At 36.0% G+C, this 27,908-nt stretch overlaps 1 protein-coding gene across 1 annotated transcript in view; it reads left to right on the forward strand.

Moving 5' to 3' along the window:
* ROBO2 (roundabout guidance receptor 2) overlaps nucleotides 1–27,908 on the forward strand; it is a 1,087,423-nt gene that overhangs the window by 277,154 nt on the left and 782,361 nt on the right.

A 27,908-nucleotide genomic window follows, 5' to 3' on the forward strand; every position in this document is an offset into this window, starting at 1 on the left:
AAATAAAATATACAGAGAAATTTAGCTTAACTCAATAGTGGGCCAAATCACCCGATAGCTGTGCTACCTGCAAGTGACCTGGAATAGGAATAGGAAGCAAAAAAAATATATTTTTTGCATGTAATCAATAATAAAGGGAAAAATGGAAACACTCTATGACATGCAAGGTACCATTGTGCAAATTATAAAAACATTGTGGGGTTTACATTCCCCTTACAAATGTTTCTTAATCGTTTAGGAGCAAAAATGCCATGAGAATTTTAGAGTGAGAGAGAACTGAGAGAGCACTCATGACCTTAAAGATACCAACAATGCTTTGCATGATATAGCTTACCTTTGAAGGTTTGGAAGGGTACCAGAAGGGTAACTGCTGGGGTGAACAATGTCCTCCTAGTGCCTTCAGAGCTTCCATATGGCTTCCTCATTTTAACTTGCTCTGGTTTGGTGAGCTGGAGTCTGTTAAAACTATAAAACTAGCAAAATCCTCACTATGTTAAATACCCTTCCCATGACAGAAATGCCTTAGGTCTAATTTACTGGTGTGGCTACTTCAACATAGCCTTAGGAAAGAAACAACAACAACAACTTTAAAGCAGTGTTTTTCATGGCGATAAGTATTCAGATGTGTTTGAAATGTATTACAAATGGGATTTGTAGCTAAAATGGTGGGAAGAAGAATGATAAAATATAAAAAAGAAAACATAAAGGTGTGTTTCAAGAAGTAAGCAGGTATCAGAATAACTATGCTTATTTTAGCTTTCCTGAAAAGTCTATCTGTGAATTATTTAGTGAATATTTAGTGATGTTAGGTAGGACCAATAGCACATCTCTCAGGTGTTCCCCGTAACCAAGATTCAGAGTAGCCTGTTCTCGTGGTGTATCCATTCATCAATGTAGTGTATTCATTTACCAGCTTGGGGCTCTCAGTAGCTCCATAACCTTTAGCACAGGGTATCATCAGGATATTTTTGCAGAAATGGACCCAATGTTATCCAGGATGGGAGCACTGTATGTATATTGTTTTGTTATGAGGCTTGTACTTCAGCTGGAATAGAGCAATACAACAAGGGTCAATGACATAGTATGTAATGGAACTGGAGGAAAAAAAAAAAAAAAAAAAAAGAAAGACCACATAGCAAACAGTAAATAATTACCCACTATGGAAAAAAATGGTCAGTTCCCTTGCAAGATGCATGATGGGACTAGACAAGGCAAGAAATTCCTTGGCTATGTAGCTATGAATGCATAAACAACAACAACAACAAAAAAAAACAGCACAAGGATATTGTCTATGATCTTTGTTATAAGATACAGATATCAGATTTTTAGGAGATTTGCAAGAGTTACTGAAGAAATCTTTGGAAGCCGGTATCACTCTTTGGACACAGTGGCGCATCCTAACATAATGGGGAAAATGAAATATAAACTAATGCCAACAAATTAAAATGCAGGTAGATTAGCTGGAAGACATTAGCTGTATTATACAAGATGAGAGCTCTAGCAACTACAAGCCTCTGATCTTGCTCAAACAAAAAGTTGTCTTCATTCCACCTGTAAAACTGTAAAAAGAAAACCATCAATTTCCAGTTGTATGAATAGAAATAACACGAAATAGCCATGCCTTGTAATTACCTTTTTGAGTGAGAAAGAGCAAGTCCAACTAGTTTGTAGACATTGACTCTGTTACAGCTGCACCCTAGAAAACAAATTTGGTCAATTAGCCAATTCCATATAATCCAGATTGAAATTTCAGTAGACAACAATGCAACGTTTTCCCTGGGCATCTGGACAAGGAACAGTCTATGATCAACCTCATCAGCACATCTTCAGGCATAAATATATTGATTTATGGTAAGGAAAGTTTCAACGATGAATCAATCTTTGTTTGTTTTCCCTTACAACCTGGAAAAGATGGACAGTTCAATTGCTTTCAGATCCATGAGAACTGTTCTCATTGATTTTCAGGTGACTTTAATCTATGGTCCCAACTCTGCACTTAGCAGTTCTGAAGCTTTGAACATCACAGTACATTTCAAAAGTATATTAATAAATCTTTTAAATGTTAAAAACTTTTAGCTAATCATACATTAGCCATAATATATTATACCAATCTGTAGTACTTGTTACTCTTTTCTGTAACATGCTTAGTACACGTATGAGTAATTATTGCCATCTACAACTACCTGAAAGGAAGTTGTAGGGAGGTGGGGGTTGGCCTCTTCTCACAGATAACTAGTGATAGGACTAGAGAGAATGGCTTCAAGTTGCACTGGGGAGATTCAGATTGGAAATTAGGAGACATTTCTTCTCAGAAAGAGTAGTCGGGCATTAGAACAGGTTGCCAAGGGAGGTGGTAGAGTCACCGTCCCTGGAGTGTTCAAGGAAAGATTGGATGTAGTGATTAGGGACATGGTTTAGTGGGTGACATTGGTGGTAGAGGGATGTTTAGACCAGATGATCTTGGAAGTCTTTTCCAACCTTAATGATTCTATGATTTTTAAATGCAAGCTTTAAGTGTTATCCCATTTTGTGTCTTGGGTCCCATACAGAATGAAGAAATCCTGTCCTCATTCTCTATACTTAAGGAGCCAAATTTAGTGTTGACAAAGCAGAGTCTCAATATATAGTACCTCAAAAGTGTTTAAATTTAGGCCAGAAAAGTAAGAACATAGTGCCATTAATATCCAGAAGTATCAAAATTACTGTACCCATTACTTGTAAGCACAAAATCTTGTAGGGAAGCCAGTAAAAAGCATTTTTTTGTGTGTGTGCTTTAAGACAGCTCTTTCAGAAGAGTGTTGTTTCTTATTAATAAAATAATAATTGTTCATACAATTCATATATTATTTAATGTTTATTTGCTGTTGTTTTTTTGCAGCCAAATGATAGCTTGGTGGGATAAGCTACCACTTTTTTTCTTTTTTCTTTTTTTTTTCTTTTCTTGCCTGGTGAAAAAAGGTTGACATCACTAACCCTATTGAAAACTATATTAACTAAAATCTGTATTAACATTTTCACAGATTGTATTTCACATAGAATACAGTTCCATCCTAAACTATAAATGTGCCAGCATTTCCACACAGCAGAATTATTTTAGAAAAATGAGAGATGAATCTCCATGCTCTGCCTGGTCAGAGGAATTGAACTACTTGTATACAATTTGAGACCGTATCTTATATATTCCAAAGGAAATATATTCTCCAGGAAGGCTACGCTTAAAATATATTAGCAGTACAACTTTACTTGTAGTGATACTGTGCATGGGACTACATGTTACTAAGCCTGCAATGTTATGGTGTAATATAAAGTATATGAACTACAGCAAATAAAAGAGAGTATTTTTTTTCCCAAGGTACTGACACCAAAACCGGTATGGTAGTGTGGATCAGATGGAGAAAATTATTATGTTACTAGCCATTTCAATAAGTTATGGTTAAACAAGGTGCTACATATTACTGACTCAGCTGTGCTATCAAGCAAAGCAAACTGATAATAGAAGATAAGAATATTTTGGGCACATTGTTATTTACAAGTGTGCACAAATGAGACCAGTTTCTGTGATCTCAGTCTCGTCTTCCAATATGCCACTTCTAGCTTCTGCCTCTCTCACTTCCTTGGTATGCCACCCTAAAGGTATTGACTGCATGGGCATTTTCTGTAAGTGGAAAGGCAGCATGAGCCAGCATCCTGCCTCTCTCCTGATGATCCTTCAGGCTAGGCAGTTCACCACTCCCTTGGTTGTGCCAGTTTGCAACTGAAGCGATCTGTATAGAAGTAATCCTTCAGAATATAAATGAATATCTGCCTTTTCACTCACAGCATTGTTCAGTTAACTGGTCAGCATCGCAAATGGTTAGACACAACTTAAAGGGTGATGAATTGAAACCCTAGATTGAGAGTGAAAACTGAGGCTGGAAGGACCATGGATATGAGAAGCCTCTTAAACTGGGATAACCCCTAGAAAATGAGGTGGTGCATCTGTACCCCCACACATCCGCAGTGTGCCCAATAACTTAACACTGCAGCTCAGCGTGTGTAACTTATGAGGAAGCTCCCTGTTCTGATGAGCCCTGTATAGAAAAGGATAACCCCTAGGGTCCTGTGGGCAGGGTCCAGTGTGCCCTGGCCCCTGTCTGCTTTTCCTCCAGCCCCGTTGCAGCTGGTCTGTGTGTGCAGGTGGGAGCTGGGGCTGTCCCCACTCCCTCGCTGCCTCTGACTTTATTGGGATGAATTCTGTCTCTTATGAATGAAACAATTTGCATCATTTGCAATACAGATCAGCTGGCACTCTGACTTGTGGGCAGCACTCTTGAGTGACATGAAAATGCAGTTAGTTGGAGTGATGCCCAGGCGGGCAGATATTATAGAAAGGTCTGTGAGTCCCTGCAGATAATTTGCTGGCTGGCTCGTTCCTGAATCATTGTCAAATCCAGCTTCTGCATCACTACTTCTGAAATATGATGGCACAATAATGAGTTCTATTAGAAATAAAGGAGCAAAGTGGCAAGAGTAGTTTTGTATGCTAATTAATCTGAATCCTTTGCATTCTGCACTAGGCCTCCTGAATATGCTCTACACTGAAAGCTGGTGATGTTAGTTCTCTTTAAGTACTATCTACTGTCAATGTTGATTTAGGGAAGGGGCATATATTCTCCATATTTATAAGAGGAGTTACCTAACCGTGGCCAAATAAATATTGGCATTCTTGTAGAAATAGTACCAAAGAAAGTAGTAGACCAGTAATAAAATATGTCTCAAGAAGGTTTTACCCAAATAATCCCAGGTGGATTACAAATTATGAGGATGATTTTTGACATTTTTTGAAGACAGTGTGGAATACCAAATTGCAATGGTCAAAATATATGCACCTTTTCCTGTGCTACAGCTCCAGCACAAAAAGGAAATCTCTTACTGTCTGAAGAGAAAGACAGTGTAATTGAAAAATAAATCTATAAAGATGGTAAAGAAAGAACAGCTTTTACAGCTTTGCAGTTTATAAAAGACTCATTTTGAGTTGATAAGGATTCTCCAAAGAACATTTCTTCTGAATAATGCTGTAAGATGCTAAACAGATGCATTGTTTTTCAGTGTTGAATCAAGGCTGATGCAATACAATCTCTGCAGGATATTGGAACATATTTTATTATTATTTAGAATAATAACATGTTTTAGCACTTTCTATCTTCAAAAGGCTTTGTATTCAAAATGTTCTAAAAGCTTTAATTAATACTTGTAACACATCCTCTGTAAAACTCTCCATGCCTTACCCAATAGGTCACAATCATGGTTGCCAAGACTGAGAACAAAAATGTGCACCTTTATTGTCTCTGTCCTACTTAGTACTACCAGTACTTTTCTGTTTCTTTCCTTGCTGAATGTTGTTTTACTATTAGGCTGTGACTGGATGTGAAGACTTAATGTCTGGCAGCCTCAAACCTACCAAAACATCAGAGTATGACCATTGTTCTCTTAGGCCATGCTTATATTTCCCTTAAAATCTGTAATGTTGGAAACATCCACATACCTGTGTCTGAGTGGGAGCAGTAGGATAAATAAGAAAGTGTATGAAATGGGAAACCAGTCTATTTCCACAGTAAATAGATATCAGCATACCTCTTCCCTTCCCTTCCCTTCCCTTCCCTTCCCTTCCCTTCCCTTCCCTTCCCTTCCCTTCCCTTCCCTTCCCTTCCCTTCCCTTCCCTTCCCTTCCCTTCCCTTCCCTTCCCTTCCCTTCCCTTCCCTCCCCTCCCCTCCCCTCCCATCCCCTCCCCTCCCCTCCCCTCTTTATTTTTTTTAAATGTACATATATCTGAAGTTCCTTGAACTAGTTTTAATTTAATGGTTAAATTTATGAATTATTTATTAAATTTATCACCTTTAAGCAAGTGTTGGCAAAGTTCTAGACAGAACATTTAGCTCTAGCCATGAAAAACTGACTGACCTCGCTTCAAGCAACACAGTTGCTTTCATGGAATCACCGAATCACAGAATGGTTAAGGCTAAGGGAGGGACCTCTGGAGGTTGTCTGGTCCAACCCCACTGCTCAACAGGGACAGCCAGAGTGGGTTGCCTATTTCATAAGGTGATTTATTTATTTCTTTTCATTTTGGACACAAAAGTCACAGTTCATTCTGATGATTGAGCTGCTGACAGCTTCCGTGAGCCTTTTCTAAAAGGAGGAGGCTAACAGGGACTTCCCTGTTATCCTGAAGATGACTTTAAGTGCTGAGCATTGATATAGTAAACAAGTTGCAATATTTAGCAAAATTTAAAATATAAATGGAGCTTACAAAAGAAATATTTGAAGGATATAGTGAGGAGACAGCTTGGGTTTTCTGGTGTTCCTGTCAGAACTACTGCAATATGCTGAAGTCTCATCACTTCATCTTCTGATAGGTTTGCAAGCTGTTGTAACTTAGGAAGGAACTGAAGACTCAGAATATTGTAAGAAGAATAAGAGGTTTCTAGGTCTGTTCTCTTTCCTATGTGAATTTAATCCTCTACTGGCTGAAAAGAAGCAAGCTGAATCTTTAAACCACCTAACTGTATCATATGGAAGAAAAAATACTTTTTAAAGTACTTTCATTGAACATGTTGCTTTACTGTATTTTTCAATAATTTTTATTAGATATCCATGAACTTCTGAAAAAGGGCTGCTTTGTAATCTTCTTTGTACAGCTATGTCATTCGTTTATACATCCCTGGATGTATAAATGGCTAAATAAATGGACTTTAGCTCTGAGAGGAGGGGTTTGTTACCTTTTTCCACTAACACTTGTATTTATTTCTTTCAGTGGATGTAAATCACTTCGTATGCATCTCTAGAAGTGTTAGCACAGTATGTCACTATAATTAAGTTGGCCTTATCTGTTTTACGTTTGCTGAGATTACTTATAACAGAAATCAAACTGGTTCATCATCTGTTGTAATAAGTTCTAGGCCAGGACCGAACACCTTACACAAACAGGTATGTGCCACACTTCAAAAAATGTTAACAACTGTGATCATGTCAGTCAGCTGTTGTACAGTTACTCTCCTGTTCCTCCGTAATCCTGACAGCAAGCAGAGATCATGCGTTCTCATATCTACCGTATGTAGTTAAAGGTGACAGTCACTCCTCTTGGATACAGACTTTTAGGACTGGTTGTGTAGCCACTTGGAGGAACACTGTTGACTGTTATGGTGTGAAGTGCCAGAGAGGATCTGTGGAGAAGGAAGGAGCAAGCATCTAAAAGCGTGGCTCTTCATAAGTCAATCTTTTCTTTTTAGATATCTTTGAGGATCACTCGGGCCATCCATAAACCCAGACAGGAAAAGGCTAGTGCTAGCACACAAATTTAAACTTACACAGCATTAAGACTAAAGCCCAAGTGTGAAGTATTTATGATGAACTTTACCTGAATTGATTTTACTTGCAATTGTCAAGATTTTCTTACTTCTTCTTTCTCTCTACCCCTGCTGAAATGCTTCAAAAAATATTAAATATGCAGTCCCTGGCTTTTATAGCCAGTAGGAAGCTTTTATCATCACCTAAGATGTGAGCACTATTTATTGCAAGCAGTTAGGCCAAATGAATCCCTAGTTTTAGGTAATTAATCCCTAGTTTTAGGCATTTTATTGTTTCCTAAACTGAAGCATAGGTACTTTGGATTTTTTTCTGTAGTCTGTGGAAATAAGCAGGCACAAATAGCTGCTGCAGGAAAATATGCATCATCCTCGGCAATCTAATGGGTATAAAACTGGCCCAAGAATTTCCCTCCTAACTTGGACACCAGAGTTAAACACACAGACAGGATGAACCTTGACTGTCCCAATCTGCCCTTCATGCCTGTATTCTTCAACTCTCCAGTCTGCTCTTTCAGGTTAATGCTTGTGTGTTGATCCATGTTTATACAGAGACCAGCTGCTTTGACAGGGCACAAGGCTTTGATTAGCCTTCGACAGGACTGATTACAGGGACAGGATATATATGTAAATATGTATATATGCTTCTGCACAGCAAAACTCATGCAAGTAGCTTCTTATATAAATGGTACAAATAAGGATCAAGTCCTACACTAGAAGGTGCTTCCAGTGTTTTTCCAGCCAATTTGTCCTTCCTGTCTCTGCTATTTTAAGAACTTGCTGTAGAAGGAGCACTTCATTTCTCTTATCTCTTCTATACAGGCTATAATTAGGATTAGCAGAAGTGTTTTACTTAATGTTGCAGTAGTTCTTGTGTACAGCACTCATATCTTAAGTATAATTAACACTGTATAGCTCCCATTAGTGTTTTTAAGCACTTAAAATGTACCATAATGGCCAAAGCTAAAGTTGTCATTAAAGGGCCATTGCTATTTATTATGCTCATAAAGTAGACACTTTGCTACAGAAAAATATATTGTTCAGTTCCATTTAGAAAGCAGTAACAGACAGCAGCATTAGTGATGGCACCCATGGGATTAAAGGACCACTCTAAATTGATCCCATTCTTATTTCACACAGGAGTCAATAGGGAAATCTAAAAGCAGGTGACAAATCATTGCATTGCACAGCATAATTCTGATTAGATGAGTTATGCCGGTGAGCAGGTTTGTTGTTTTTTATGGACATTCCTTTCTGTAAATGCTTGGCATTTTTTTTCTGTCTGTAGTTTCCTTGTAAGTGCATACTGTATTTCATAGTTCAGTTTTATTACATTTCAGCTTACATATTATGTTGTTTTAAGCAATTATAAAAAGGAAGACATTTTATACCCTCTTCATTATATTTTGGGAAAGAGGCCAACTACATTATTAAAAAGAGGATCTTGCAAAACTCTTTTCCTAACCACTCTTGATTAGATACACAAAGCGCTAAGCAGGTTAGGTTTCTTATTGCCACTGCTTCATTTGGCCCACTTGGTGATTGAGTTACACAGTTTATATAAGTCATATTTTCTCATATGCAATAATAGGACTCTCTCCCCTACTTCCATAGCTCCTTCTCTCCAAAGAAGTTAATCTTTGCCAACACTGCTTTGAGGATACATTTTAGTCACAGTCCAACTGTTGGAACAAAACATGAACCATTTATAGCATTAAACAATTATCACTGAAATGAGATAACAATTTAATGGTCTTGCATGATTAATGTCCTACATAAATTCTTTATGACACAGAATTGAAAGATGATGTTATGAATGTATAATCGAAAGTCAACAGAACGTGTCACCTTTTGATTAGTTTCTAAGGAAACAGGCCATGCAATCAGTGTTTTCATAATAATCACAGGTTCATAACAAAACCATCATATATTGTCCTTACTAAATTAAAATTCCAAAGGTGCAGTTGTTGGCTTCTTTGGCTTTAGTGCCAATTATGCACACCAGAGATCAATCCAGTTAATGGCATCCCTAGATTCTTTTTCATGTTTGTGATCCAGGGCCAACATTTTCAAATGTTGGTACCTATATTTAATTTAAATCACCATCTATTTCTAGGCATATAAATAAGTAGTCTGTTCTTCATAAATGCTTATTATTCACCGCTAACTCTGACTTTGCCATGTTGCTGCAAGGTGAATAAATATGTGTTTAACATCTTTGAAGATCAGGACAACAAACTTTAGAAGTCCAAATATGATTTTTATGCATTTTTTTTTTCAAAATGGAAAGTCTAGTGTTGCATTCTTATGTTACATTCATACAACTTAAAGAATGGCTAAAATTTGGGGAAAAAAAACAAAAAAAAAACATTAAAAATCAGTAAAAGCTGTGAGGCATCTAGCATGTTTTAAGATCAAAGCTTTTTTTTTTTTTTTTTCTCCATTTAGTGCATTTATGAGATTAAGTTTACACTTATATTAAAGAAAAATAAGGTCAGATATCTGTATTTATGCAGCTTTCAAAATCATTTACCTTAGTTCATAAATTTGAATCTCTTCCTTCTTCCTCCTCTACACATAAAATAATCATGTATAAATACACATAAAATAATCTTTTACTACAGTAACAAATAAATAAAAATGGTGTTTGTGTGGCCATCTTGCATGGTCTACTGAGGCAATGGAGAGTCTTCTGCTGATTCCACTGCAGGTTTCTTTTTGTCAAGCATGGGAGTAACATGGAAAGGTTGTCTTTCATTGTACTGAAGAGTCTTGCTTGGTCCAAGGGGTTCTCAGATTTAAGAAAAATCATGTGGTTGTCATTCTGTCATGATGATGTTAAAAAGAGAGAGAGAAAAAGTATGATTTCCTCTGTTGGTTTTTTTTTTTTTTTGAACCATGACACCTACTAAACACATAGAAATTCTTTCCATCAGATTAATTATATTTTTCTATAAAACATGTTTCCGACTCTTATCTCTACTATTTCATCAGATCTGTGGTGTCTTAAGATAGCCTAAAGTTTAACTAAACTAAAGTTTAACTCACTAGTTGGTGATTCCGCAATCCTTAGGTAGGTTCTTGGGTAGAAGGACAAAGGAGGCAGAGCATTATTGCATTACAAACATTCCCACAATCTGAAATGGACAATTAAGGTCATGGCTAGAAGGCAAATTTTGAACTGGTACTCTGAAGTTAAGGAAGATGAAAGAAAAAAATATATATATATATATAATATGAAGGAGAAAATGACGTAAACAGATTAGGAGTATAAGTAATAGATGTATGAAGCTATATGAAAAAAAAAAAAAAAATTTGTTTCCAGACCTAGAGTGTGTCTGTCTGCTAAAATATATTCCATAATTTTCAGCTGGAATTAGGCCAGCAAGGTGTGTTCCCAGAGCTAATGTCTTTTGATAGACAGATCAAGGGTCATGTTCCTCTGGCATTTACAGAATTCACAACCTAAATTAACTAAACAAATCACTTAAAAATGGTGTTAATACTTTTGCAGCCTTAAAGAGATTTATAATGAATATGTTACAAATCTGAAAATAGCAACAGAAATATTGTAGGTAGTCATTTATTTTTTGGTGGTTCTGCCTGTATATTTCCGAGTGATTTCTCAAATTTAAGTTAGCAGTTAGTACACAAAAAAGCTCATTGATCATTTATAATCACAGCCACATGAAATAAGAAGTCAGAAGACCTATTACTGTATTTATAGTCTACCACTAGGAAATAAAATATATCAATAAACTTTGTTCATTAATCCCAATGGAAACTGGGACTGTGTAGGAAGGTCAGCAGCATGCACATCTGATAGGATGCAGATACGTACCTGTATTCTAACAACAGTGTGACATAGCATTTTACAGTTTTATTTATTATGTCATCAGTAGGACCACTGAGAACTTGTTTTTCTTCTACTATGAATATGTGGTTTCCTTTTTAAGTTGATGTTTTCTGAGGAAAAAAAAATGTTTTGCCATGATTGTTTTGTTTTCTGTTTTGGAAACTTAAGTTAAATATTCTGTCTGTGTCAGTTTCACTTACTGTTTTTACCTGTTGGAGCTGCCACAGCTCTTCAATGAGCTGCAGTTTAGGAGCTCCATATCCTATTCTGCATACATTTCTGGCTATGCTATATCTGTCTTCTTGCTGAGAGAAATTAACCTGCCATAAGCATCATTTTATGCAGCATAGGAGATGTAATTTGATCAAAGAGCTTGTAATATGAAGAAGCTTAAGCATCAAGCCCTTGATGTTCAACAAGTGGTTCTAAATTGATTCAGAATGAAGTGATCTGACATACAAGCATTCTGAACCTTTCCTTTGTTTAAAAAAGCCTATTGGGACTTTATGTCCCAAATCAGGAGTGTAAGAAAGAAATTCCTATTCTTGTCCAGTTCTTGATTTAAGAGAAGTGTACAATAGTCTAGTTATAACTGAGACAGATGATGAAAGTGAGGCTCCCTGATACAGCGTTTGGATAGCAAATAAAAATAAAAATAAAAATAAAAAATTTATTTGTCAGGGTAATCAGGCATTGGAATGAGCTGTCCAGGGAAGTGATAGAGTCCCCACCCCTGGAGGTATTTAAGAGACGTACAAACAAGGCACTAAGGGACATGGTTTAGTGATGGGACTCAGTAGGTCGAGCTGGTGATTGGACTTGATCTTGAAAGTCTTTTCCAACCTAAATTATTCTATGAGCCCTCAGTACTGCATAAAAAGACCACACAATGTTGCAGTAAGGATCCATGCAAGCAAACCGTTTATGCATTTAGAGTTTTCTTGAATTCATGGTATGTCATACTGTAGATTTAGAACATGCAAAAAGTATTTAGTCCAACTCAAATCAATTCTGTTTGAGAAAGACTATTGGGTTCCACCTGATCTGAAATGAGATTAAGATATTGGGAACTGCTCATGCCTGTTGATTACTTAGTACTTTGTCCTTTTTCTTTTAATGTGTTTGCATTTTCTATCAGTTTACTAACAGTCAATTAGTCAACTATATACTATCAAACTTTAGAGGATTTCATAAACCATCTTTCCCACATTCAGTCTCCTTGCATCTCTGTTTTAGATGTGCAGTAGTAAGGGAACTGCCTGATTACTACTTGATCCTGTTGGCAAAGGTAGAGCAGTGAGCAGGCCTGGCTTTGTTGTAGTATAAGTGCTTTCTTCCTTTGGGTACTGGCAATTTCTAAAAGCTTTCATCACTTCTAGTTATCTCTCAAGCTGATTTTTACCCATCTTATAGTATGCTGTTAGAACATCTCCTATTTTACATAAAGAATTCTCTTTTCAGTGGGGGTTAAATTATCATAGTTTTAAACAGTTTTCTTGATTAAAGTGATGGTGCCACCTCATACCCCCTGCATGTGCCTGGTGAACTCCCCAGAGGTAGGCCTCTTAGAGTGCATCAGCCAGGTGGGAGTACGTGACTCCCTCCTCACCCAGATCCCTCTGGGTACCTGCTCTTGGGTAGGTGGCTCTGTGATACCTGAGCCTAGGGGACAGGGCATATCAGAGACTGGCTGTCAGTGTCTCAGACCAATTTCTTTCTTCCCCTGGAGGAGCATCTCTGAATTTTAAATGTCAGGATTTTTTTTTTTTTCTCAAAACTTTGATTTCTTTTTCCAACAAAAAGGTGTCTTCTAGAGAGTTCCAGGCATAAGCCTCCTTTTCAGCAGTTCTTTCACCTCTGCTATTTCGTAGCTTTATCCATCCTTTTCTGACAATGTACTATTTTATACCATCAAACAGCCAAAAGTGAAATATTCCTGAAATGGTCTTCATTATTCTCATCACATCCCTCCTTGTGACAGTTTTATTCAGACTCCATGAGCCTCCTTGCAGTCCCCTTTCTGTTGAGACACCAGAGGTAAAACAGATTAAATCAACCACTCAAATATTTCTCCTCCTATTATTGTTTTCCCCTATATGGGAGGGAAAAAAAAGACAAAGCAAAACTACCACAACAAAAATTGAAATATAAGTAGGAAAAGAAAATAAAACTTCTGTTTTCTTAAATCATTTGATTCAGTAAAATCTTCAGTCTCCAAGAAATTAGTTTAATAGTTTTTGCCCTGGTTTTCCCAATCTCTCCTGAAGAGATTAAATATTAAGATATCTGGAGTTTCCTTATATTTGTCTCATTATTTCTCTCAACATAGATGGACTACGGTAGAGTCAATTTTTTGTCTACTGTAGTCATTGGCAAATTTCCCATAGGAACAGGATTTAATTCCCTGAATCTGGCTGACAGAAGATAAAAAAAGGGTGGCATAAGTGGATTTTTCAAAGGTTTGACCTAACTACCTTCTCCTAAAGTCACTCTCTCATTTGGAAGTTAAGCCACTGCCCAAACACTTTTGGAAATTTTATCCAGACTATATTAGTTATTTTTCATTATTCTATTGGAGTATGAAATAGAACTCTAATGAGAACTATGTTTCCCATTATCTCAAATATTCTTACAGTGACTGGATGTTAATATTGCATGTAAATTAAAAATCTAGTTGCTCCAATTCTAAGGGTGACTTTTTTCTTTAATTCAAACATCCTAAAGATGTAGAAAAATGTTTACCCTTTCTTGTCCACCTTTCCATTCATATATATATCTGTGTGTACATTTAATAACTGTTGTCTATGGATGAGTGTAATCTATGCTGTACTGTGTCTTTTCTGACAATATTCTAAAAAAAAAAAAAAAAAGGAAAGACTTCACAGAGAATTCTTCAGGTGGTCAACTCTTTGAAAAGCCTGCAGCGAGTTGGCTAGAATGTGTGTTTATAAAACATATAGGTCCCAAATTTTATGGGTAATTACATTGCTATTAACTATACAAAAGCAGGTGAGGAATGGCGTTCATGTGTCTTATTTGATTATGTTTGAGAACTAATTTTCTTGAGTTAATTCTTAGTTTTTAATGAAAAAAATGGAAAAAAATGGGGGTTGGTTATCACAAATAATAATTAAAAGTATTTACCACATAAAATAAACTTTTTTTTTTTTTTCAGTGAGTAACAGCTTAGAAATAAAATGTTATTCTTGTCTTACAAACAGCCGATAAATTGCTAAACCATCTTATATGGCCTTTATTTTGTCCACACTAGCATATCAAAAGAAAATAACTCAAGCATTTTGGAGACCTGGTTATTGGTTCCTTTGATAATCCCATCATCTGCCTTCCTGGCTGATTTTCTTTAAGAAAGGAAGTTGGTCTTAGAGACTGAGATTCTCTTTTGATCCCTGCATCTGTAGAGAAGTGATGCTAAAGAAACATATGTGTTGGGGCTCACATTAGGGATAAAATTAACATTCTGGCATGTACTTAGTGACTGTTGTCATTTGGGGCCTAGAGAGGGGAGTCTGGAGAGCATAAAGATCTGTACTCTTCTTCTGGAAGTAATTGCAACATCTGCAGAAAGGAGTTCAGCAAGAATTATTAAAGTAGAATAAGTAATAATAAGATCATACATATGGTGTGAAGGTGACACAGACAAATGTATTGTCAGTCCTAGCTGTACTATTTCTGACTCATTTTTTGCTGACTAACTCAAGTGACAAGAGACTGAGCAATAGCATATGTGATTATAATGCACCATGTAGAGTTAAGAACAAAGCATTAATAATTGGCATGCAGTATCAATTTGTTTGATCTAGGAATAAAATCTTCACCAGATTTTCTAATGCCTGAGTATGACTTTGAACAGTTTTATTAGTACATATTAAGTAAAAAAGCTTCATCTGTCCAAAAGATTAGCCTTGGGTGGTGCAAAGATGATGCAGTAAAGCTTACTGCAGGAAGCAACAGCATGGAGAAGTGAGTGATTTGGCTAGTAACTGTAAAGACAGACTCGAAGTGAGGCTGAGGCTATTCCTTTATATTTCATCTCTCCTACCGTAATAATCCGAAACTTCGAATTTCTCAGTATGAACTAGTCCCATTTCAGGAAAGGGTTTATAAGGTACACTAAAACTGAAATGATTCACTGCATATAAAAGCCTCTGAGATTTCATCTTCTGTTGTATTTATTTATTAAAAATTGGCCAGATAAACTATTTACTTTGTTCAGTGGGTACTCTTGACAGACTTTTAACCACTTATTTCCTCTATCAGGATCATTTACCAGCCCGTTACTTTCATGGAATTAAGAAAAACAGGGGAAAACAAACAAAAAAAACAAACAAAAAAAAACCTTGACTGATTAGATTTCATCTTCAGTTATATCAGTATGAAGTTGCTGTCCATGTTTTTTTGACCTGTTTTTCACCCACTCCTGTCCTACTTTTTCACCTGCATGTACTTTTATCTCACTCTTCCACTGGCAGTGCATATGGTAATGTTTTCTCCTACAGACTGTTTCTGCAAACACTAATGCTTCATAACTGTCGACCTGCAAACAGTTCACTGATCACCCAGCAAAAAAAAAAGTTCTGGTATTGGAGTCTCTGGGAACATATACACAAATTAGAGACGGCTCTTCCAAAAAAAAAAAAAAAAAATTGCTTTTGCTTAAAACTTTGTGACTTGTAACTGGCATTTGTTCAGGGCACAGGCAGGTTTTCCATGACATAATAGTCTCAGGAAGGACTTATTAATAAAAACTCCACTAAAAGGACTCAGTAGTGCTTCATATAGTGTTCACTTGAAGTGCTAGAGAGTCTGCCTGAAGCCAAAGTAAACATATATTCATGTTTTTCTCTCAAAATTTATTTACTTTGTCAGTGATGGCAAATCTCTCATTCCTGTCAAATTAGACAGTCCCTCTGGCAGGTCACAACAGCCATGGTGGCATTATCAGTAATTTTAAAAGGTCATCTATCAGAGAATGTGTGTTGTAGGTAATGGAAAAGGAGGAAAATACGACTGCTTTGTATGCTTGAAGAAGCAAAAGCGCTACAAAAAGCTGACAAACTTTAAGAACAAGAGTTTGATTTATTTGTATTTTACAAACCATATCAACACCTGCACAGTTCTAATCTGGTCAAATAAGACAGTTGTTTTTTATCTGTTTTAGATGCAGGCCCCATTCAGAGTCTTTTCCACAGTCCTCTGTGGGACTGGAATTGGTCCCCGCATAAAGGAAGGAGTTCAAAAAAGCTAGAAAACACCTTTGGGTTTAAAAAATTTTATTCAAATGTGTGTGTTTTGTTGTCTGAACATGCACGTTGTTATTTGGAAGCAATTCAGTTATTCTAGCTTTCATTTGTCTTAAGCTGATAGGGAAAAAAATAGAAAAAAAAAATCTTGCAAATCCTCCAAAAGATCCTATTACTACTTTGGTGTTTATTGAACATGGGAAGTATGTCTGGTGCTTTACAGATAAATGTGATCAAGTCTTGTATCCAAGTAGCTTACAGTTTAAATCTGAGAGCTTGGCTTTCTATATCAAATACATGATCTTTTATGAGTATGTATTAAGAACCAAAAACAAACTTAATTTTTTTCTTTTAAGATTAATAATTATTCTGGTAGATATTAGTAAGTGTTGTTTTTGTTTGTTTGTTTGTTTGTTTCTCCCTGAGGAATGGAAGTAAGACAGATGAAGCCAAAAGGTTTATCATTTTTCATACCCAGGGAACAGTGTCTAATTTAAAACCTGTGGTTTTTTTTTTCAGTACATGAAAACAGTGAAACCTTATCAAAATTTCAGTCCAGAAATTTTAGACATTTTTAGAAAATAAAGCAGGTAGTGTCCTTTTCATTCAAAAATCCTCACTGACATCAGTAGTTTTTATCAGTTCTGTGTGTGATCATTGTCAAGGCACATGGAGTATTCCAGGAGGTTGTGAAGAAAATGTGGAAAACTGTGGTTAATTTCTTTGTGGTGGTCCAAAATCTCAGTATACAACCATTTTCATGCCCAGAAGACTCCTAGCTCAGCTGCGTATGAATGAAATTCCCCATACACTCCATTGTCGCTCCTTTAATGGGTGGAAAGCTCTGTTTGTTGAGACTCCTTGCATGATGCAGAAAGACCGGACATAGAGAAAATGTTTCTCATGAAGTTTCTCATGTGGCATGGATCTGAGGCAGGGCAGCATGGAGTTCAGTCATTTCAATAGTCTCCTGGCACAGCAGGAGAAAAGCATGAGAGGGGGGTTGGCTGGCAATTCAGGTTTACTCAGGTGGCAGTTCCAGGGCATTGCTGCCGATTGTGTAATTTCTCTACAGAAGTTTGTGTTTTAAGAAACAGAGATGGTTCGTTAACAACAAATAACTCCAGCTCACACTGTGCCTATTGCTTTCTCAGTAGCTGGAATATAAAAATATTTTGGCATTGCTGTCTTATTCTGAGATTCCCTACTGACAGCCAAAATGCTGCGGTCTCCATTTCCTGTCATTGTCAGTGGTGCATTTAGGTGTTGACTTAATGTCCAGTTAAGTTTATGGGAAGACTCTGCAGTGTTTGCTGGCTTTAGAACGGAGAAAAGAGAGCCAACACTGGATCTTCATGAACTAACAGAAAATCAATTTTAATTCCACAGCCTGGAATTATTGGGGTAGAAATAAAGTTGTTAGATAGCCTTGCTTGCTCCAAGACTAGCAATATGGAGGAAGAACTGAAAAGAACAATTTTAACTTGGGGTTGCCATAATTGTTGTACTTACCTAGGTTATATTGGACTCTCCTGTTAAACTAATACAGCTGGTATTTCTAAGCATGTGTATTTTCTCATGGAAAGAAATGTAACTATTACTCTGGTAGACAAATGATGCTGGTACTTTCCTTCTTTAATTAAGAGTAGTTACAGTTGGATACCACAGCACCATCTTTTAAAACCTCCAGTGAAATACAGACCTGTAAACTTTATGTAGTAACAATAAATGCATGTAAAATAAACACTGAAATATAACTGCAAAGCAGGATGGAAAAACAAGGAAGGCAGCCCATGGGGTGGGCTGGGCTGAGGATGGGGCCCAGCTTCTCAGAGGCCCCAACAGCCCCCCCAGCTGGGTTTGGTAGCAAAGCTGCCTGAGCCCTGTATTTGTGCAAAGACTTCTCATTTTAAAGTTTTCGTTAGAGCCCAAAGGTCTTTAACTGAAGGAATAAAAAGCACCTTCTTAAGACTTATGCTCTGCTCTTTTAAATCAATGACTTCTCTCCTTGGAAGCTCAGCTCAAAAGCTGACAACTTCTTGTGCCAAGGAGTAAAGTTCCACAGTGTTATACCTTAGAGTTCGTAATGTGAGAATATTACCAAAGGAAACCAGAAGACACTTTTGTTCTTATTTTGCTGTAATTTAAGAGGCAAACCATTAAAGTAAGTTTTAAGATACTCTGCCAGCTTCCTATTCCTATTCTATTAAATTGTTCAGTTTGTGTACACTCTCTGAATTAACCACTGTGGGTTATAAAAGGGCAGTAATCAATAAGGCAGCTCATTATCTATGATACTTATATGATACTATGATTATTCTGATTCCAGTACTTATGTCTTGGTCTAACCGAAGCATATTAAAAAAAATGTCCTAACAGGACGTCTTATTATCACTCTTATTTTTGCTGTTGAGTTTTATTAGAAAATCATGCTACTCATCTGAACTGCCACAACAACAGCATTATCCCTAGGGCGTTTTTTCATATCAAGGTTAATTTAAAGTGATTAGCATAAGCACTACAGATGTTGCTATGGGGATAGGAACCTCACATCTACTGTGATGGACATCACATGATTGCTGTTAGAGCTCCGGTATGATTGGATTATTTGTTTTAATGTCATGCAAAATAAGTCACATGATGAAGATCAGAATCTCCTTAATAGCATTTCATATTCTGGAAATCAATCACCTTTTCTCCTTTTCTCAGTGTTAAAAGTGTCTGAAAAGCACATAAAATGGATGTCTTTGGCTTGCTGCAGCTTGTATCTGACTGTTTGGTGAAATCTACCACTAATGACTATACCTCTATCTGAAAGCCAGGAAAACAATTTGGTGCATTTTACCATAATTACAGGTAATTTTAAATAACCTGGAATAAAATACTAGCATTAATGAAATTAGATCACAGTTTATAATAAATCCATATATTGAATGCCTGCAAAGTCGTGTATTGATGGTTGATCCCAACGCCATTAAAGTCAGTTGGAGTCACCTTGCTTGCCTCAGTAGGGAGTTTTCAGTTTCTCCTCTCTCAATTCAATCACAGGAATATTCTAATGTGTAGCATTGTGGTAGGGAGAAAAAGACAATCATTTCCTGGGAATTCAATAAGGACAATAATTAGAATATAGAAATGTGGCATATTTAAAACATTAATTTTAACACATTTATTAATAAAAAACTTACTCTCAACTGTGGACAACAGACTATGATTAAAAGAGTCTTTAGCAATATCATTTTGGTGGAATGGGAGGGCTTTGAGATTTACAAAAGAATACATTGCAGTCTTCTGGGTTCTGGGTTCTCTTGGAGACCCTTTTCTTTCACCACTGACTGCCTAGGCAATGAAAGCTCCTAAATTTCGTCTTCTAAATTACATCTAGAATGTGTGCTAAAGTAACTTCAAATACAGCTTATTAACCTCTCTTCCACTTTCCTCTCTTGTGATTATTGCTATGACTAATGTTTGGATTTTATATCTACTGTTTTCTTATTTCTAATAAAGTAGAAGCAGTTAATTGGGAAACTATCCTGAATAGTGGTTCTATTTTCTAGATAATTCTGTCTTTGTTATGTGATTCAGTTTTAAGCATGCCAATGTTATTCTATACAGTAAGATGTACTGAAAATTAGTAAGAAAAAGGGAACATGTAAAGACGATCTTCAAACGTACTGAGAATAACAAAGAATATCTTAAGATCACACTTTACTTGCTTGAACACTGACTTACAGAACTCTCACTTATACTTTAAAGGTGGAATAAAATTGTTTTTAGATAGCACCTTTCATCCCTCAGAGAGTGTCAGAAAGTAATTAGAGAATGATATTATCATACTCTGATGAAAGGCGATAGGTAATCATGACATTACCAGTTCTTCAAGCTTTGGTTCATGAAATGAATTTATTTGACACATTAGCTGAAATTCTGTGGGAATACTGTCCTCTTTTCACAAGAGGTATTCAGATCTTTAATTTTCAAAAAATAGTCACCTGGGAGGGGCAAGGATTCAGTTTTGTGATCACTGAAATGGGAGAAACATCAACAGCTCAGTACTCAGAAACACCCTGAGCAGTGAAATGAGCAACGTATTTAAACACTCAGATCACAGTGGAAATGTTGTGTCCACTGAGCAGTTCAGTTCTTTGTAGAACAAGCCATACAGTGTTTGGCTACACAGACAGTAAGTACGCTATAAAAATTTTGCAAATTGATGAGTTTCTTTACAGTTCTGGCCCTTTCCTCTCACCCATACTCATGCAAAGAAACATAATACTCAGTTCTTCAGTCATATTTATATCACTATGATTTGTTTTAAATGTAAATATAAACAATATATGGTGATCTTAAGGGATAGGGTAGTTATGTTTATAACAGTAGTAAAGCAAAATAATTGTTCTTGACTGGAATCTGAAGAAAATTCTACTGTGCCTGCAAAATAGAGAATGACTTTTGTTCTCTTTATCCACATGTACAATTCCACTTCTCCAGAGACAAGTGGTAAGGACATGGATTCAAGCTCTTCTCCATGAACAGATTGCTGTAATATCTAAAATAGCTAGAATGTATTGAGAAATGACAGTGCATGCGAGTGATTTTTATTTTGCTGAATGCTACAGTAGACTGTAATCAACTCAAAGTCCTTATTTCTCCTCAAAAGGTCCTGAAAGTCAAAAGTCCTGAACTCACAAGTGTACGTTCCTTATGTGGTGGTAGGTAGTAGTGCATTAATGCCACTAACTACGCTAAAACTATGAAATAACATACAAGTACAGAGGCTTGAGTTTACTTCTTTTATTTCCAAATTGTTCATTCTCACAAGATTCTTCTAATAACATAGAATACGAAGCAGGATGTTAAACACTTTTAGTTATAAACGTGATTTTTTTTTTAATGGAAAATACTTCAAGAATGATTCACTGTAATGCCTACTCAAATAACACATCCTTATGTGTTTACCAAAGCAACGTGTTTAAAAAATAATAGTTGGCATATAACAAAAAGAGGCATTTTGCACCGAATATGATGGTCCCCTTAAAATTGATCAGTTTATTGCTGGTAATTTCTGTTGCTCATTTTAATCATTTAGTTGTATTCTACATGCGTTAAAAGGAATCTTGGAAAATACTGTAGAGAAATTTCATATTTTGGCACATTTGAAAGCATTTTTAAAGAGTTGCGAACTAGCAAATGTAAGGTCAATACTTTCCCAGAGCTCACATGTGGTCCCACTTTAATTTTAGCGCTACCAGTGAGATGCAGTTGTTGTTACCAGAGAACTCCCAGCGTAACTCTTAAAAACAGAAAATGCCAGTCTCCCAGCTGTTGTGAATCAGCATAGCTCTGATGAGGTCAGAATTTTAAATATATACTAGGAAGGACTAGTAACTGGTATTTGACACTTACTTAGCATCATCTTTCTTAAGTGAGAAAGCTTAAAGCTTGAGTAGATTTTAAAGTTTCACTACATTCTTAGATTCACTAAGTTCTCTTCAAGAATCCATAGTTAATTTGTGAATATCTTTTGTAAAAAAAAAAGAAAAATAAAAACAAACAAACAAACAAACAAAAAACACTCAATGATGGGCTGGGCTCATATTAAATAAATGGGAACCAGAGTATTACTGTCAGTGGGAGAAGACTTAGTGCTCTACTTGGACCCACTTTAAACATACAGTTGCCACTTAATAAGCTTACAATGCAACAATTACTTGTAGAAGTTCTGCATTTTTTTTTATACTTCATCTATTATTGTTATGTGCATTGACTACTCAGGATTTTGGAGTTCAAACTGTAATAATAAAAAAATTGTAAGGATACTATCCTCTAATTGATTCTACATTAAGTATTGAGAAGTGGAGGTGATGGTTATGGAAATGATTACAAATTTCATATATAACAGGATATGTAGGTTTTCAAATCTGAGAGAAAGGAAGCAAAGATTTATAGATTTTCTGCTCCAAGGATGCGTGGTCAAGCAGAATTCCTCTGCTATACTTTGTAGTGGGATTGTGGCTTTCTTGCTCATGCGCTTGAATCTCACAGGCTAACTATGCAGTTCTCCTCCTTAATTGTTGTTCAAGCCTGTGAGAAAACAAGGAATTAATTCCTCACACTCCCTACAGTTAGAATAAGAAGAGAGGGCATAGTTATGATAGGAGTTCAGACTCTATTCTTTTTATTTGTTATCTTTAACAGTTTTTCAGCCATAATGGGAGCTTCTACATGAAAAGAGGAGAAGTAATTTGCTTCTACAAGGAAGAGAGAGAAAAGACTGTGGTGCAGTGAGACGTTAGAAGAGTACAGTTGAGCACATACAATCTTCTATCCCAGATCCAACTGTCTTTCTGTGTCTTTTCTTTCTTTTTTTTGAGTGGTCAAACTTACTCAGGACTCGTAAGAGTAAAGGTACTAGGATTTAAGGTCACAGTTTTGCTTCTTAATAGTACCCTCATCAATGAGCTTTTAGTGTCCTATTTCATCCCACTTGAGAAAAAGATGAGAATTTATTAAGAGCTCTCTCACTTTCTCCAAATTTCCCATTACCAAATTAAGCATGGAAATGTGGTGTTCTTTTCCTCAGACACCATTTGTTTCCCAAAAGTAATTACAATATCAGCTTGATAAAAGCTGCTGGTAATTTTGTTAAGAATTTTGCTGAAAAAGAGCAGAGTAACTTAACAACCTAAGAGAACTGTCTGTGGAATCGAGTGCTGCTGGGAGACAGCCACGCTACCCACCAGGAATTCTAACCACTGTAATTAGCAGCAAATTTCCCTATTTCTGTATGTTAAACAGGGAATTCATCTTCAGTTTGTTTCTGCCTGGGGCAGGGAGAGACTGGATGAAAGAAAATGTACCTGTATGCCTGGGATAAGTGGTGTTAGCTGCACTGGAAGGATGCAAATCCTCAAATTATACCAGTATCTGATTTATAACATGTAAAATCCTCTCCAAGCCACCTGTCTTTACTTCAGTCATAATCCAAAAAAAAATGCAAGTGAAAAGTCATATAGGAAACACCCATGTAGGAGTTTATAGATGAGGTTGTTTAAAAATTAATGAATAAAAGATGAATATTGCCATTGCAGAGTTACTGTGCTAAGAAAACTAGTAGCTTTTTGTAAGCTCTTTTACTGCCTGTGAAGTATCAGGCCTTATATGGGTAAATATTTTCTGTACCAAAGCAGTGAGAAAGAGGGAAAATGATCACTATGTAATGAGAATGATAACGTCTAATATTGTCTCTTGGCCATCCAGTGTGACTGTTGGCCAGCTTCTTGTTGCTGAACAAGAGTATTCATCTACTTACAATGAAAAGAGGGGTTAAAAAAAAAAAAAAAAAAGACAAATACATTGCCATAATGAATATAAAAACTGGATACTAATAAAAATAACTTGTTTTGCCTAATGTATTTAATTTCATTATTTATCTATCAATATTATGAATATTTGTATAGTTACTGGTTTATATGCTACGTCTGAGCATCCTCCACAAATAGCATTTAAACCATCTTATGATCTGTGCTCATAATACTCCTAAGGTGTGAACAAAAGTCAGCGGGAAGACTTCCCAGTGTTCTCCTAGGGATCTCAAAATACCTTTTGTAATTATTTCCAGTGAAATAAGAAGATAGATGGAAAAATGAATTATTATGTTTCATAAGCAAATGTTTTGCTATAAATACTTATAGAAACTGATGATGCAAGATGAAGTATTATCTGAAACTGGACCTGTCTCTGAATTTTATAATTTGCTTCTGTGTCTCTGGTTGTCATACCAAGTGTGATCTCTAAGTCTTTCTTTAAGCAAAAAGAAGAATGAATGACAAACTTCACAATTTAAGTTGTTTTCTACTTTTATGGTATGGATAAAAACTGAGCTAAATTGCATTTTGAATTGTTTAAAATGTTACCCACTTTAAACTTGAACTCTTTTCTTCCTGATACTAGCAGGAATGAAGAACAAAAAGTGACCAATGAATTACAAAACAGTCATATGTACAATTTATAGTTCTTTTTTAAAAAAAAAAAAATCTGGCGTAAATAAGGAAGATTGTCTTAGATTTGACTTCACACTTGCACATTTAAAAAAAAAAAAAGAACAAGCATTTAATTACTTTGGTGTCAAAAGCTTTGCTAATACCACAGTCATTTGCATATTTTTTGTTGTTAACCTTAGGTAATTTTGTTCTATTTTGAAACACTTATCTAAAAAGACCTTGACTGTCTTTAGAGAAAAGAACAGATTAGAAAAACATAATCAGCCCCTTTTCTTGGGTTCACAAAAGGAAAACTGAACTATCTGATTTTCAGTAAAGCACTCTGGGATGTCATTTTCCCAGATGACCTTATTTTTCTTATTATTTACGCCACTTATACAGTTTAAAACTAAACTGCAGTCCAGCCATCAAGCTATCACTAAAGCCCAGGGAAGCTCTGTTAAATCAGAGTAACAGAACAGCTATTATGGGAGGGGCGGTGGTGGAAAAATACATTGCTTTCAAAAATAATGTTATGAGAAAAGAGATGATCTTACCCATTCAGATTTATTTTTATTTTTTTTTTTTTTAATTTGCTATTTAATTTTTATCTTTACATTGTCTTCTTGATAGGAAGTAGTGGCAATCTGATTGCTTGTGGGGAAGCTAGACTCCATCAGCAGTGCACTTTTTGTGCCATTAATAGATTGCGTTAATTACATGCCTCAGAGGCTTCTTTTGGTCACCTCTAAAAGCCAGAAAGCAATTTCTTTTCACTCTTTGTATGACAAGTGGTAGAGGGGAGAACAAAACAGGGAAGAGGTGAATAACTGGAACATCAGCAATGTGCTTGGAGCAGGAGACAGCAGGCATTGCTGCTAAAAAAAATAAAATCTCATCTGCTTTGTTGACATATTTTTTTTAGATAGTTAGGGTTACACTTAATGATGGTAAATTACATTTATATGCTTTTAATTGACTAAAGCGGCGTTTATCTTCTGCTTATGTTAACAGTTTTCAAACCTCTTCTCTGTACACAAATCCAGTAGAGTTTTAAAAATATAGCAGTCCATGCCAGGTTATCTCACAGGTGAACCTTAACCTGCTGGGCCATGGAGAGCAACAAGGCTCCTGGGCATCACAGGTCCCATTGCCAGAGTGATCAGGGACATGTGGTGTGAAGATGATAGCTATGATGGGGTAAATACTTGCCCTTTAAAAAATAAGGAATCTAGAAACTTTGTCCAGACAGAATGGTTATTCAGTGCAATGTATTTGTCATGACAGAGAGGGAAGGTCAAAAAAGGGCCTCTGTGACAGATGGCATAGAAAAATTTGGAGCATAGTTTTCAACTTTGTCTTTTTGGTATTGGCAGCAGAGAAGCATCTCAGGAGGTTGTTACTGGGCAAGAGAAATCATGTTCAGGAAAGAAAATTATTCTATTTTTCTGAAAGAAGCTGAAGTAACTCCTATGTCACTATGCCATGTCAAATCCTTTGGCAAGGCATAACTTTCTTCCTATAGAATTTAAAAGAAGTACATAAGAATATGAGACGTATATTTGTACACAAACATTTAGAATTAGTTATTTGACATAAAAAAGGCTGTAGTAAAATCATTAAGTACAGAGAGTTTAGACTACACTTAGTCATCCAATGATATTTGTATGCTTATATATGAATAATGTTTGTCACTATTTGGTCATTAGTAGCTGATCATGATTTTGCATTTTTATGTAATTGCATCCATTATTTACCCAATAAAAGTGGCATAGACAGAAGCATGAGAACTGAACTCTGGTGATGTGGTTAATTGCTGCTAGACCTTGTCCCTCAAACTGCATCCCAATTAATTTATGGCTTGGATTTCTACGTAGCCACTCTTCAGCTGTAAATACGTTCAAATGTCTTAGATTTAATTGTTGGAAGAATAATCCAAATAAACACTTCTCTGATGGTCTTAAATGCTAAACCACATTTAATTAAATTTACCTGTGTATTTCTCTCAGGAAAATTTCAATTCTAGGATTTTTCTATCAGGCTTTTGTTTTATTTATTCTCTGATATTTTACGTTATTTTAGAATATTGAAAAACAATATCAGTGAAGCTACTGAAATTGATTTCTTTCTCTCTTTTTCCCCCTTTCTTTTCCTCTGCTTGATTATAGTTCTTCATGGACCCTTGTGTTATTGATTTCAACTTTTAAATGCTGGTGGAGCATGGATGCAGGCTGCCAACATCAGTTTAGCTCATCACTAGAATATATTGTCTGTAGATCAGTTTGAGCAGAAATATCATATACCTAAGCTCCCACACTCTGTTTTTCCACATGAATGGCTTTATTTTCACCACAAAAAAACCAGTAATGAGGCTATTAAATGACTCAGAACATACTCCTGTTTAGTCAAAAGAAAGCATACTGTTCTCTGTGCTATATTTGTGTATTTTTATTCTAAATGTACACAAATGTGAGAACTTGAGATTAAAGTACTCAAAAAGACCATACACTTTTCTTGGCATTTTCTTATGGTGCTATAAAAAGACTTCTCTTGTGTCATGTTACAAAAGCGGTTAATTTCTGTGTAGAATACTGTAGAATACTGTGTAGAATACTTGTGGCACACTTGCTTCTCCCTCCAGGACAAACACTAATGGAAACTAGTTGATCTTGGACACATTAAAGCCAAGAAGCTGTGAGTATTTATCCCAAATGGGTATCTGACCTCTTGTATCTGTTCACATTGTAGCACTGTTTTTGAAAACATTGTTTGCTGTGGGTATTTGAGTGGTGACTGAGCTACACGGAGCTAGTTGACTAAAAGACTTGCCTGAACACCTAAAAAGCTTTCAGATCTGAATTACTTACTTTTATAACCTAAACGTGTAAATCTCCATTGGAATAAGACCTAGATTTCTGTATACTTCTTTGTGTTGCTGTTCACTGTTTGTGATCTAGATGCATATAATATTCCAGTAGGTAAAAACACAGACAGAAGAAAACTCACCCTTATAAAAATCTTAAGTAGGCCTAGATATAGTTATTTTATGTGAAAATCTTTGTTTCTGAGAGAATGACTGTATTTCCCAGTTGGAATTTATTTCTAAGCTTTGAACAGCTTAGAATCAAAGCAATCAAACCAGCCAAACTACTTTGTTTCCCTGTATTCTGAAGAAATAAATCCTTAGTTTGACAAATGTGTATCTTCAGGGCAGCAATAAGAGGAAAAAAATTATTTCCAGCACTTTTAAAAATATTTGACTAAAGTACTTGGCATCTTCCACAGCAGGTAGAAAATCGTGAACCATTTAAACCCAACTGTCTTAATATCAATTTATTAAAGCAGTTGTATCTTCAGACATACCAAAGGGAAAATTAAATCAACTACCTTTATAAAATGTATTAAAGTAATTTATTTTACTGCACCTCAGCAGGAGGAAAAAAATAAAATGAAGGCAACCCTGCC

The sequence above is a fragment of the Cygnus olor genome, chromosome 1, assembly GCF_009769625.2.
Source record: "Cygnus olor isolate bCygOlo1 chromosome 1, bCygOlo1.pri.v2, whole genome shotgun sequence".
Taxonomy (NCBI): domain Eukaryota; kingdom Metazoa; phylum Chordata; class Aves; order Anseriformes; family Anatidae; genus Cygnus; species Cygnus olor.